Source organism: Protopterus annectens, chromosome 1.part1 (genome assembly GCF_019279795.1).
Source record: "Protopterus annectens isolate FY-2018-M chromosome 1.part1, PAN1.0, whole genome shotgun sequence".
Lineage (NCBI taxonomy): Eukaryota > Metazoa > Chordata > Ceratodontiformes > Protopteridae > Protopterus > Protopterus annectens.
The window spans coordinates 1,193,493,149-1,193,505,305 of record NC_056726.1 but is presented as its reverse complement, the minus strand read 5'-3'; positions in this window follow the sequence as shown (position 1 = coordinate 1,193,505,305).

The window sequence follows — 12,157 nt, the reverse complement described above, 5'->3', positions numbered from 1 at the left end:
AAATGAAAACTGCAACATTTCTGCAGTACACAGAATGAGGAGTTATTTGAGGTAGGATACTGTTGCACATACACCATGCACTGTTCAACTGTAAAACAACTATTACCTACTTTAGGTTTTGGTATGCTCTATTTTTATTATTTATTTTATTTTTATTTCATTCCTAATTTCAATCTTATTTTACCTTCGGACACTCAATGTATGCAGTCTTGGTCCTATTTTAATTAATGTGTGTCCATAAAGTATAGACTACACATTATTGCAATAATTTTGCTGTGATTCTGACTCATTCAATGCCTTTTTAATAGGGATAAATAATTTTACACAAAGAGATTTTCTGAAAAACTGTTTCAATACATTATTTTATGTTTCTGTCCTTTGGTTGAATTTTTATTACTATAGAGTTTCCAATCATTTAGGCTTGATTTTGACCAATGGTTTGACTATTTCTAAAATATTTTTTATATATAATCTGTATTTTTATATATAACCTGTATAGCTATGCATTATTAATTCATGAGCTTAATGAGCTCTTTTACCTTTTGTGATGTCATTTCCCTTCTGAGTTATATAAAAGAGGTGTGCATTATTTTACATTGTTAATTTCTTTCTCTCTGAAGAAGTCACATCGTTGTGTGGCGAAAATGCCTGCAAATCAAATAAAATTGCGTTAAGACAACGTTTGTGTTTGCTTGCTGGCACAAGGAGTCCGTGGACTACTTTGTATTTACACCGGTTTTGTACAATTTTGGCTTCTACTGATTTTTAATATATGATTACCTGAATTTCAAATATTCTTTAATTTTTTATTCACATTTTTTCCCGCAGGAAGTGATGTCAAGACTGCTCTGTTGGATTCTTTATAAATTACAGTATTTGAATTGCCATTATTGTTCAACCACTGATGAAAGCATTTTGCTGAAACCAGTCTGGTTCTCATTAAACTTTTTGCTCTTGCCTTCTGTGTGCTGGTCTTTTCTTGTTCAGTATCAAGGTTGTTTGGTCCATGCATCTACCATACTTGCTAGCCTGGTCTTTCTGAATGATTGCATTGTTGTCACCCCCCCCCCCTCTCTCTAGGGGTGACAGTCTAAACTCAGCTAATCTTCTGTACAAATGATCAGTTTTTCAAGGCACAGTCACAGTATACACCATATATTCACAATACATACATGCATTGTCCACCCCCCAAACAATACAACCCTAAGGGCTCAGTATTTTTTACACACATATATCAACCACACTACAAAGTGTACTATATATTGTTGTCTACTCCCTCATGGACATGGCCAGTCAGTGGTGCTGACAACCTTGTTCTGCTAAACTTGTGTCTTTACACAGCAAGGCTTCTACACACATAGGACACACTGTACAGTTAGGCCACTGGCCTCATATAAACCTATGAAAATACATGTGCCTATGCAGGGATCACAGCCTGTTGTCCCCCACATGGCCTGTCAATGTCATCTACCATAAGTTCACCTTCAGCCATGTAAAAGTCAGACTTGTGCCATGGCACTTGCATAAAGTACTGAGTTCTATAGTCTGTATACTTAGGTAGAAGTTCTCACTGCAGTCTGCTTGTGTGTGTGTGTGTGTGTGTGTGTGTGTGTGTGTGTGTGTGTGTGTGTGTGTGTGTGTGTGTGTGTGTGTGTGTGTGTGTGTGTTGTGTGGGACAGATGTTACTTGACATTACAGAGATCCTTTTACACTGGCATGCAGGACACTGTTATCACCATATGCTCAACAGACAATGCTGATGTAATCAGCTATAACAGATTATTGCATATATAACCATCCCACCAGGCCAGGATCAGACACTGGCATGGAGCCCAGGCAGATGTCACCTTGGGTTCATAGGAAGTTACTAAGTAGAGGACTGGTGACAGGTATACCTTGGTATATGTCTGATGGGGACAGGGAGGGTGAAGTTTGCCCCAGTCTGTTTGTTAGCAGGTTGGTGATGTCCTCAGGGTTGGTATGAGTGGTGCTGCCTACTACTAGTTGGGCACAAAGCTGGGCCTTCACTTTTAGATGTCTGATGTAGATAAAGAATGGCTCTTGATTATCTTTAGCGAGGTATGCTACTTTAGGTTTATATGTGGCTTTAGAGGACTTTTCAAGATAGCTAATTTCCCTGTTCAAGGTATGGAGGGTGTCCTTCCTCTGCTGAGACAGTTCCCTCATTTTTAGATATTACTTTTTTTCCACTTGTATAACCTGTTTGCTTGATGCCCACTAGGGTGGCTTGTATTCTCTGAAGAACTTGTTTTGATCAGTTCACATTCAGTTGACTCTATACATTTGTATAGCTGTTTATACAGGCCATTTGTATTTTTGTGCATTGTTGACAGTGGTAGCAGAGGGTATGCAACTTTTTATGGCATCACTTAGGAGCCTATAGTTTGCTTTCTTCCTTTCTGCTCTTCAGGGGGTATCAGGTACGCTTGTGAATGTGAATGATACTGAAATCTGATCTGACCTGAACAGGGGGCCCAACACACAGGGGTTAGTAAAGAACCACTATGATGGTCAGCACTATGTCTAGGACATTCAAGCCCCTTGTGGAGGTGAAGATTATCTGTTACACAGCCTGTGTATTAACAAAGTCCAGGAATCTTAGGGTGAGTGTGTTTATGCACATACATGACTCCAGATAGATTGTAGATAGTTGAAATCACACATGAATAAAGTGTTTGGCTGTTTAGTGAGTGACTCAATTAGGTCAAAGTAGGCAGGGTGATCCTTTTGTTTCATGGTGGGGGATCTGTAGCTATCAAAGATATGGAAAGGGGTTTAACATACAGTTAGTTAGACTTGGAGCAGCACTGCAAAGTCATACTCTTTGACCAGTCATGAGGTGTATTTTTTAATGAAGGTGTATACACCTGTGCCTTTAGTTCTTTCATGCTTGTTTTGATATGTTTACATGTTGAAGGCATTGTACCCTGCATGGCCAAGGTGCTATCTGTGGTCTTGAATCACTCTGTGTGATTGCCCAGACATGGACATCTTCCAAGGTCAGGAGTTTTTACCAGTGAGTGCAGTTTCTGATTTACACTTCTTGCATTAAACAGCATAACTTTCAGTTTGTCTGTGGTGGATTCTTTTATGTTGAGACCTTACTTCTGGAATTGCGTAAAAATGGCTACAATGGGGGAGGCAAGCACCTTCATATAGTACAGTGATGTATGTTTCCCATCATTCACTGTAGCATGGACTATGACAGAGTCATAATGATACTTGCTGAGAACCTTGAGTGCATGTGTGCTGTAATGGACCCTGGCACCTGTTAGGCAGCTGACTGTGACCTTCTTGTTCAGCCTGGTGAGGGGGACCTCTGTGTGTCTCACTATGGAATCACTTATGAGGAAGACATTTGGTTTTGAGGTGTTTTGCCTGAGGGGCTTATTGCCTGAGATACTGGTGTGTGTATTATCATGTGTAGTGGATTACTTTGGGTCTGTACTGTGTGCAGTAGGCTTGCACTTGGGAGGTCTCTGATCTTTAGTTAGGTTTCTAGCGAGTATCACCACATATGTGGGTTTATGTGTTGCGAGATTATGTGCAACAGGTGAATTGAATGTTTGATATCTGGTTTATTGATATGTGTGATAATTGATTCCAAATGTGTAGTATAGATAAAGCTCTCACATGTTGCATTAGTTTGTTTTAGTAGTAACTGTTTGCCAGTATACATGAGGCAATTTCTCTATTGCATTAGGATGCCCATGTAAGTCAGGCTGCCTGGAGACATGGCGGGAAACTGTCCATCCATTATGGAAGGTATATAATGTAATAATTAGTGGGGAGTGGGCTAGATGTACCAGGTTTTGGAGTAAGACTAACAAAATGTATCTAATCTGGAGAGGGCTAGGGATACAAACATGTGTCAATGGTTCACAAGGCACACCTGAGTTGCTTGCAGGGCAGCAGTGCAAGCTCTGAGCAGCTACAGTAAACATTGCAAAATACAACACTGGAATACAAGCAAAGTTAAACTATTTTAAACAAGTAAAACAAGGGAAAGGGCAACAGTGAGCCTTATTCCAGCAATCTCCAAGTGAGATGGGTACTTGGCTGCACAGTTCTGCCACTAGAGTGCAGGGGGGCCTTCATAATGTAAGAAGGCTGGTTCTAGTGCTCCAGTGATATCAACCAGTCTAGATTCAGCAAACATGAATTGACCCTATGCTATAAAATGCAGATGTCATAGAAATCCAAAGTGTAGAAAATCACAATCACAACAGAAGAGCAAACATTTTTAAAAAAGCAGCAATCCGCAGAATACTCCAACAAGAGTGTAGACAACAAACCTCCGTAATATGAAATAAGTGGTCTGGAACCCAAGTGCTTAAACCAGAACTAAGACACTTTCAGAATAACAGACACAATGAGCCTTCAACCAGCAATTCCAGGTTAGAAGGGTATAGGCTATCTTCCACTGCCACAAGAGTCTACACCACAAACCTTCCTAATGTAAAGTAAATGGTTTGGAGGCCAAGCTCGTAAATCTTAACAAAGAGACTTAGATTAGAATAACAGCCACAATAATCATTTAACCAGCAATTCCCAGCTCAGAAGCATAGAAGCTAGCATCTCCTTCCACCAGAGTATAGACTGCAAACCTTTGTAATGTAAGACAACTGGCCTGAAGCCCAAGTGCTTAAAAAAAAGTAATGAGTTTAGAATAACAGTTGCAATATAATGTGATACCAGATGACAATGACATGTCTTTTAATCTACCACATGCATCATGTCATAGTTAAAAGACCCTGTTCTATCTTGATCAGAAAGCCCTTTTGTCTGCCCAGCTTTTGCATGTGTCTGTTGAGGTTCCTGCAAAAGAAAGCATTATACTGTATTACTGTTCTGATGAGTTTGACTACAGTACTGTCATGCATGTGATGGTGTGTCTTATGATGTGTACCATACGTATGTACTGGAAAACATTAAAGAGAAAGGTTATAAAGTAATGACACACATTGCAGTTCCTGACTTCACAACCTTTACAAGAGAATACACAAGAAAGACTGTCAGGATGCTATCTACTGTATCATTTGGCAAGGCAAACATAACTGACAGGTACAATTATCAGTTCAGCACAAATGCAGATATCATCATCTTCTTTCAGCTGTTCCCGTTAGGGGTCGCCACAGCGGATCATCTGTTTCCATTTCTTCCTGTACTCTGCATCATGCTCTTTCACACCAACCACCTGCATGTCCTCTCTCACCACCTCCATAAACCTTATCTTAGGCCTTCCTCTTTTCCTCTTATCTGGCACCTCCATCCTTAGCATCTGTTTCCCAATATACCCAGTATCCCTCCTCAGCACATGTCCAAACCAATGCAATCTCGCCTCTCTTATTTTGTCTCCAAACTGTCCAACCTGAGCTGACCCACTAATATACTGATTCCTAATCCTGTCCATCCTAGTCACACTCAGTGCAAATCTTAACATCTTTAACTCTGCCACACCCAGCTCTGACTCCTGCCATTTTGTCAATGCCACCGTCTCCAACCCATATAACATAGCTGGTCTTACTACCCTCTTGTAGACATTCCCTTTCACTCTTACTGGTACCCGTCTGTCACAAATCACTCCTGACACTCTTCTCCACCCATTCCACCCTGCCAGTACTCTCTTCTTCACCTCTCTTCCACACTCACCATTACTCTGAACTGTTGATCCCAAGTACTTAAACTCATCCACCTTTACCAACCCTATTCCCTGCATCCTCACCATTTCTCTACCCTCCCTCTCATTTAAACACATATATTCTGTTTTAGCCCTGCTGACCTTCATTCCTCTCCTTTCTAAAGCATATCTCCATCTCTCCAGGGTCTCCTCAACCTGGTCCATACTCTCACTATATATATCACAATGTCATTTGCAAACATCATAGTTCACGGGGCCTCCTGTCTGATCTCATCTGTCAACCTGTCCATCACCACTGCTAACAAGAAAGGGCTCAGAGCTGATCCTTGATGTAATCCCACCTCCACTTTAAACGTATCTGTCACTCCCACCGCAGACCTCTCCAATGTCACACTACCCTCATACATATCCTGTACCACTCTTACATACTTCTCTGCCACTGCCGACTTCCTCATACAATACCACAACTTCTCTCTGGGCAGCCTGTCATATGCTTTCTTTAAGTCCACAAACACACAATGCAACTCCTTCTGACCTTCTCTGTATTTCTCCAACAACAACTCTCAGAGCAAACATTGCATCTGTAGTGCTCTTTCCTGGCCTGAAACCATACTACTGATCACTAATAATCACCTCCCTTCTTAATCTAGCTTCCACTACTCTTTCCCATAACTTCAAGCTGTGATTGATCAATTGTATCCCTCTGTAGTTACTGTAGCTCTGCACATCACCCTTATTCTTAAAGATAGGTACCAAAACACTTTTTCTCCACTCCTCAGGCATCCTTTGACTTTCCAAAATTTCATTAAATGATCTAGTTAAAAATTCCACTGCCATTTTTCCTAAGCACCTCCATGTTTCCACTGGTATGTCATCTGGGCTAACAGCTTTTCCATTCTTCATCCTCTTCATAGTTGTCCTTACTTCCTCCTTGCTAATCTGTTTCACTTCCTGATTCACTATCACCACCTCATCCAACCTTCTCGCTCTCTCATTCTCTTCATTCATCAGCCCTTCAAAGTACTCTTTCCGTCTACTCAACACACTCTCCTCACTTGTGAGTACGTTTCCCTCACTATCCTTTATCACCCTTACCTGCTGCACATCTTTCCCAGCTCTGTCCCTCTGTCTAGCCAATTGGTACAGGTTCTTTTCTCCCTCTTTAGTGTCCAATCTCTCATACAACTCTCCATATGCCTTATCCTTAACCTTCGCCACCTCTATCTTTGCCATGCGCCTCATCTCCTTATACTCATGTCTACTTTCTTCATATCTTTGACAATCCCACCTATTGTTCACCAGCCTCTTTCTCTTTATACTCTCCTGTACTTCCTCATTCCACCACCAGGTCTCCTTGTCCTCCTTCCTCTGTCCAGATGTCACACCAAGCACCTTTCTAGCAGTCTCCCTTACTAGCTCTGCTGTAGTTACCCAGCTATTCGGTAACTCTTCACTGCCTCCCAGTGCCTGTCTTAACTCTTCCCTGAACTCCACCTCACAATCACCCTTTTTTAACTTCCACCTTTTAATCCTTGGCACTGCTTTCACACTCCTCCTCTTCTTCACAAATGCAGATATACTGGGCACAAATATAGTTATGTACCCTGTGCATCAGATACAAAACTTTTTTATCCCCAAATCCAAATGATAGAAAATGGATATAGCACAATTATCATCACTCGCACATGGTGCTGGGGGGGGGCCAAGGCTGACACAAAAGATTGGTGAGTGTCTGTGAGGGAGAAAGGGAAGCAGGCAGGCTGTGTGTATGTTTGTAGGGATCCTCCATATGCAAGTGGTGTATGAAAGTTTGCATGAACACAGCCAAGCTCAGTGCTAGCTCTATATCATGGTATGTTGGACAGGTATGAGCCACGCATGGTAGAGGTGGCAGTTCATCATTGTTGCCCCTGATCATGGGTACTAGCTCTGTAAGGAGTTGCACTGGCACCTCCACACCCAATGTCAGATGGAATACTGCCACTAGAGCATGACTGATGTCTACTGGACATGCTTCCTTTATGGGAATGCCCAGAACCATGACCCCATGGCCTGCACATCTGGGTGTGGACAGCATACTCCTTGATGGACCAGTGGAAGTACTGCCACTACAGGATCATGATTGAGAACAGCCATGTTGACTCTCAACAAATGTTGTTGCTGACCTACTCCCATGATGATGCCATTCCCCTCCCAGCAGATGTTACATCGCAGACACTGCTCATTCCATGATAGACACCCCTCAATCCATGACAGACACCCCTCATTCCAATGTGTCATTAATCCAATCAAGGAAATCAGTGACACATTGGAGACAATCATGCATGTCAGATTGCGCTACATGCACACCCCTGAGCATTTGTCTTGAGTACCTTTCGCAACATGCCTGGTCTTCCATGACAGCCCTAAACATACGTTGAGTGACATGAGAAGAGACTCCTGCAGCAGGTGGAGGAGGGACAGCAAGCCCACTCTGAGCACCCCTATCAACCCTCCTGTGTGGCACTTCACCAACACTTTGACTCAACAAGCACTGTAGGCACAGTAGCCACACTTCCATGCTCAATGTCATCGCCCTCCACCTGTCCTATATCTATGGGCTTAGTGGACTGGGTAGATATAGGTCTATTTGCTGTGTCTGGGGAAAAATAAGGGGGTGGCTGGATGTCAACCTCTATGACAGACTCAACCTGTGTACCATCCCCGACTGTGCCTCAGCTTTGCAACCATCATCAGTGTCTGATAAGACACTGACATTAGGTGGCACAGGCGTCACACTCCCACTGTCATGATCACTTGTGATAAAAAGGGAGAAGCACAACCATACAATAATACCTGCATTACTATGGTGCAATATATGCTAAACAGCTAACAGTGCTAACACTCTTACAGACAGTACAGCAATATACACAACCGGCCTAAAATGACACATTAGATTGCTAGAAATTGATCTGCAGTACTGAAATAACTTGAATTGGCTTATCACCTACAGGAGGTCTATACTGCTGGATTCCTGATGTCTTGAAAGAAGTTAAGCAAGAGGTAAAGCCAACGTCATCATATTTAACAGTAAGACAGGAGGTACTACACATACTCCTCTCAATCAGCATGACGTGTTACTTTAACAAGAACTTGGCTGACAACTCCAAACTGAGCTTATCATTGTACTAATATTCAACCCCACCCCCACAAAAAAACATAAATGAAACAGAAGTATCTTTTATTTCAATTGTTTTACTATACAACAGCATTGAGCTGGTTATGTAACATGCCTATCTGTAAGCTCCTCCTGGGACTGAGAAGGAGTTGTACCCACACCAAGGACATATTGTGGGTCACTTTGCTGTGAGTGGTGCTGTGTCAGAAGATTTGCTAGGAATTCCTCATTGGGCTGAGAGGTGGTTCTGCAGCAGGCTCACCCCTGGTTACCCTCTGGTCTTGGTCAAGAGCAGCTGTATGCCTCTGCGCAAATGTGAACATGTCAGTGGCCCTGTGGCACACCTGCTCATAAGTACAGCTGTGGTCACCCATGGCATTTATGTTATCAGTGATTTGCTAACATATCCTCAGCCTCTCTGGCATATTGGGATGATCCCTTCCAAGAAGGAAAGCACCATGTTGACATAGCGAGGAGTACATCAGTATTATGTTTTTTGCCTCACTGAAAGGGGGGTTCTATGCCTCATTTTCGGCACTAAAACACAACAGAATGATATTACACATAACTATCACATAAATATTACACATAACTATCACATAACTACAAAGTAACTGTTACCAAATAAAACAGTTAAGGTAGGCCGTCAGTAGCACCCACTAGAAAATATGACATATGTGAAATACTAACAACAGGCAGGATGCTAAACAAGCAAACTAGCAAGGGCAACGTATCCTTGTATGTGCCATAGCAGTAACCAAAATACACCACCTGCCCAAAAGAACAGTCCATTCTAGTCTGTGACATAACAATAACTTGTCTTTCCTTCCCCCACCCACTAAAGAACAGGCACATGAACCATTTTGCAAATAAAACACATTGGAAATAATAAACATGCATTCAGAGGACCTGTCCCTGAAACATTTGTACATATGTATCACACAGCTTACTATTTTCATATATTGTCAATCATTTGTACCTTTGAAATGGCTTGACAAACATGACCATGCCATCAGCACAGTTCGAACTAAATCATACAGATCACAGTGTAAAAGGCTTTGCTTTACATTGTTCATTAATGTATATTCCAGCATATGCATTATGCAGGTAAGAAAATGACAACATACCTGCTGGAGTTCAATAGCTCTCTGTAAAGATAGCTTCGGAAATATTTTGTTTGCTGAACATGTAGCAAATATCCTCACCATCAGTTTGGCTAGCTACACATTTGACTTTTTATAGTGGAGTAGATTATTAATGGACTGCATCTGTCTAGGCTGTGTTTCGGAGATGCTAATTACAGTATAAGCAGCTGGATTGCATGGTAATCAACCAATATTGCATGTTAATCAACCAATCTGTTGGAGCTATTTAAGAAGTTATAAAGCAAACATTTAGAATCCATGCTGTTTTTTTCCTGTGGATTTCAAAAGTTGTGGAGTACAGACACAGAAAGTCTATACAGACAGAATGTTAGGAGCTGCTGCTGCATAACTCCATTTGTATGTGCTACAGGCTGCAGGCAATGCTGCTGCTGCTGCTGTTGCCAATATGCCAAGCCTGAAACAGAAGAGTTTTCAGGCCACATTTAACTTATCACAACATACATGACATGGGCGTTGTAGAGGATGGACAGGGACACAATAGACGGACCATGAGACCTCTGCTGTCCGCATCTCAGAACCACAGCCTTTACCACCCCATGTATTGGCTGTGTACTGCTTACTTCACAGTCAACCCTGAACTAACACTGCATCAACTGCATAACTGTTTGGGGTTTCTTTTCTAATGTTCTTCCAATTGGCTCAGTATCTGCATATACTAAGTAGTTGGTGCATGGTATTGTCCTGCATGCGGTAGCTCATTGTGTTTTTTATAATCTTTATAATATATTTTTACCATCTCAAAAGTGCTTACTCCTCTTTGTACTCTTCTTTTCTAGATCTAACACCACTCTTAAGTATTCAACTACGGTACCACCTTTAACATTCTTATAAGAAAAGCGCAGTCCGAGTCTGAACTGTCTGCAAACAGCTACAATTAACTTTGAACCTAACACCACTCTTTATTCAACTGTGGTACCACCTTTAACATTCTTGTAAGAAACACGCAGTCCGGGTCTGAACTGTCTGCAAACAGCTAAAGTTAACTTTGAGTATGTGTCTACCTGTTTGAGCCAATCTTCATTTTCCCCTGGAGAGCACTCTGCATTGGTTGTAAGCACCCCCCCACCACACACACACACACACACACACACACACACACACACACACACACACACACACACACACACACACACACACACACACATCTTCCACTTTCTCTTATTCCCTTCTGTTAGCAAATAGTATCCATAACTGATCAATACTGTGTGTTTGTAAATTTAAACTATGACCACAGTAGGCTACTGATACAAGGTTATCCTGTTTTTCCACCTGAGAAATTAAGACATGACTTACAGTTTCAGAGCAGTCCTTGGTCAATTGTGATTATTTCTTAACACATACTTGTCTTTGCTTTGGCTCATTAGCAGCAGTACAAAGAACTGCCTGCTCACACTCTTGTTCTCCCCTCCCCCTTCCCTGTTTATTACCTTAAGACAAACCCAAAGTTAATAAATATTACCTGTGGCAGGCACCATTTTTAAAACTACAATCCACTCTGCTACAGGCCCCGTGAAGGCTCATTGTCTCTCTAGTAAGTGTTTTACAACTGAAAATGCCTATTTTTGTTGAACTGTATTAGACATTTTACAACTGTATATGTTTATGTTGAATTGTGTTAGACATCTAATATGATTTATGCTTTATTATTGATGTTACTATGGCATGCCTGCATTTTGTATGCACCAAGTTGTTTCTAGTATAATAGTATGTATGGTCTATTTGCATAGCTGCACCTTGTTCACTAATGTTATTCATGTAATTGTGTTGTGTGTAGACAGCTCATACTAGTGTCTAAATTATTTCTATAAGTTTGTGCTGTTACTGGTGGATAGAATCACATTAGAGAACCACGACAGATTGCTGCTCGCTATATTTTTATCTGTAACTGCATAACTGTCTGGGTTTTTGTTTTCCAATGTTCTTCCAATTGGCTCAGTATCTGCATATACTAAGTAGTTGGTGCATGGTATTGTCCTGCATGCAGTAGCTATTTGCTCAGTCTGTTTTTTATAATCTTTATAACATATATTTACCATCTCAAAAGTGCTTACTCCTCTCTGTACTCTTCTTTTCTAGACCTAACACCACTCTTAAGTATTCAACTGCGGTACCACCTTTAACATTCTTGTAAGAAATGCGCAGTCCGGGTCTGAACTGTCTGCAAACAGCTAC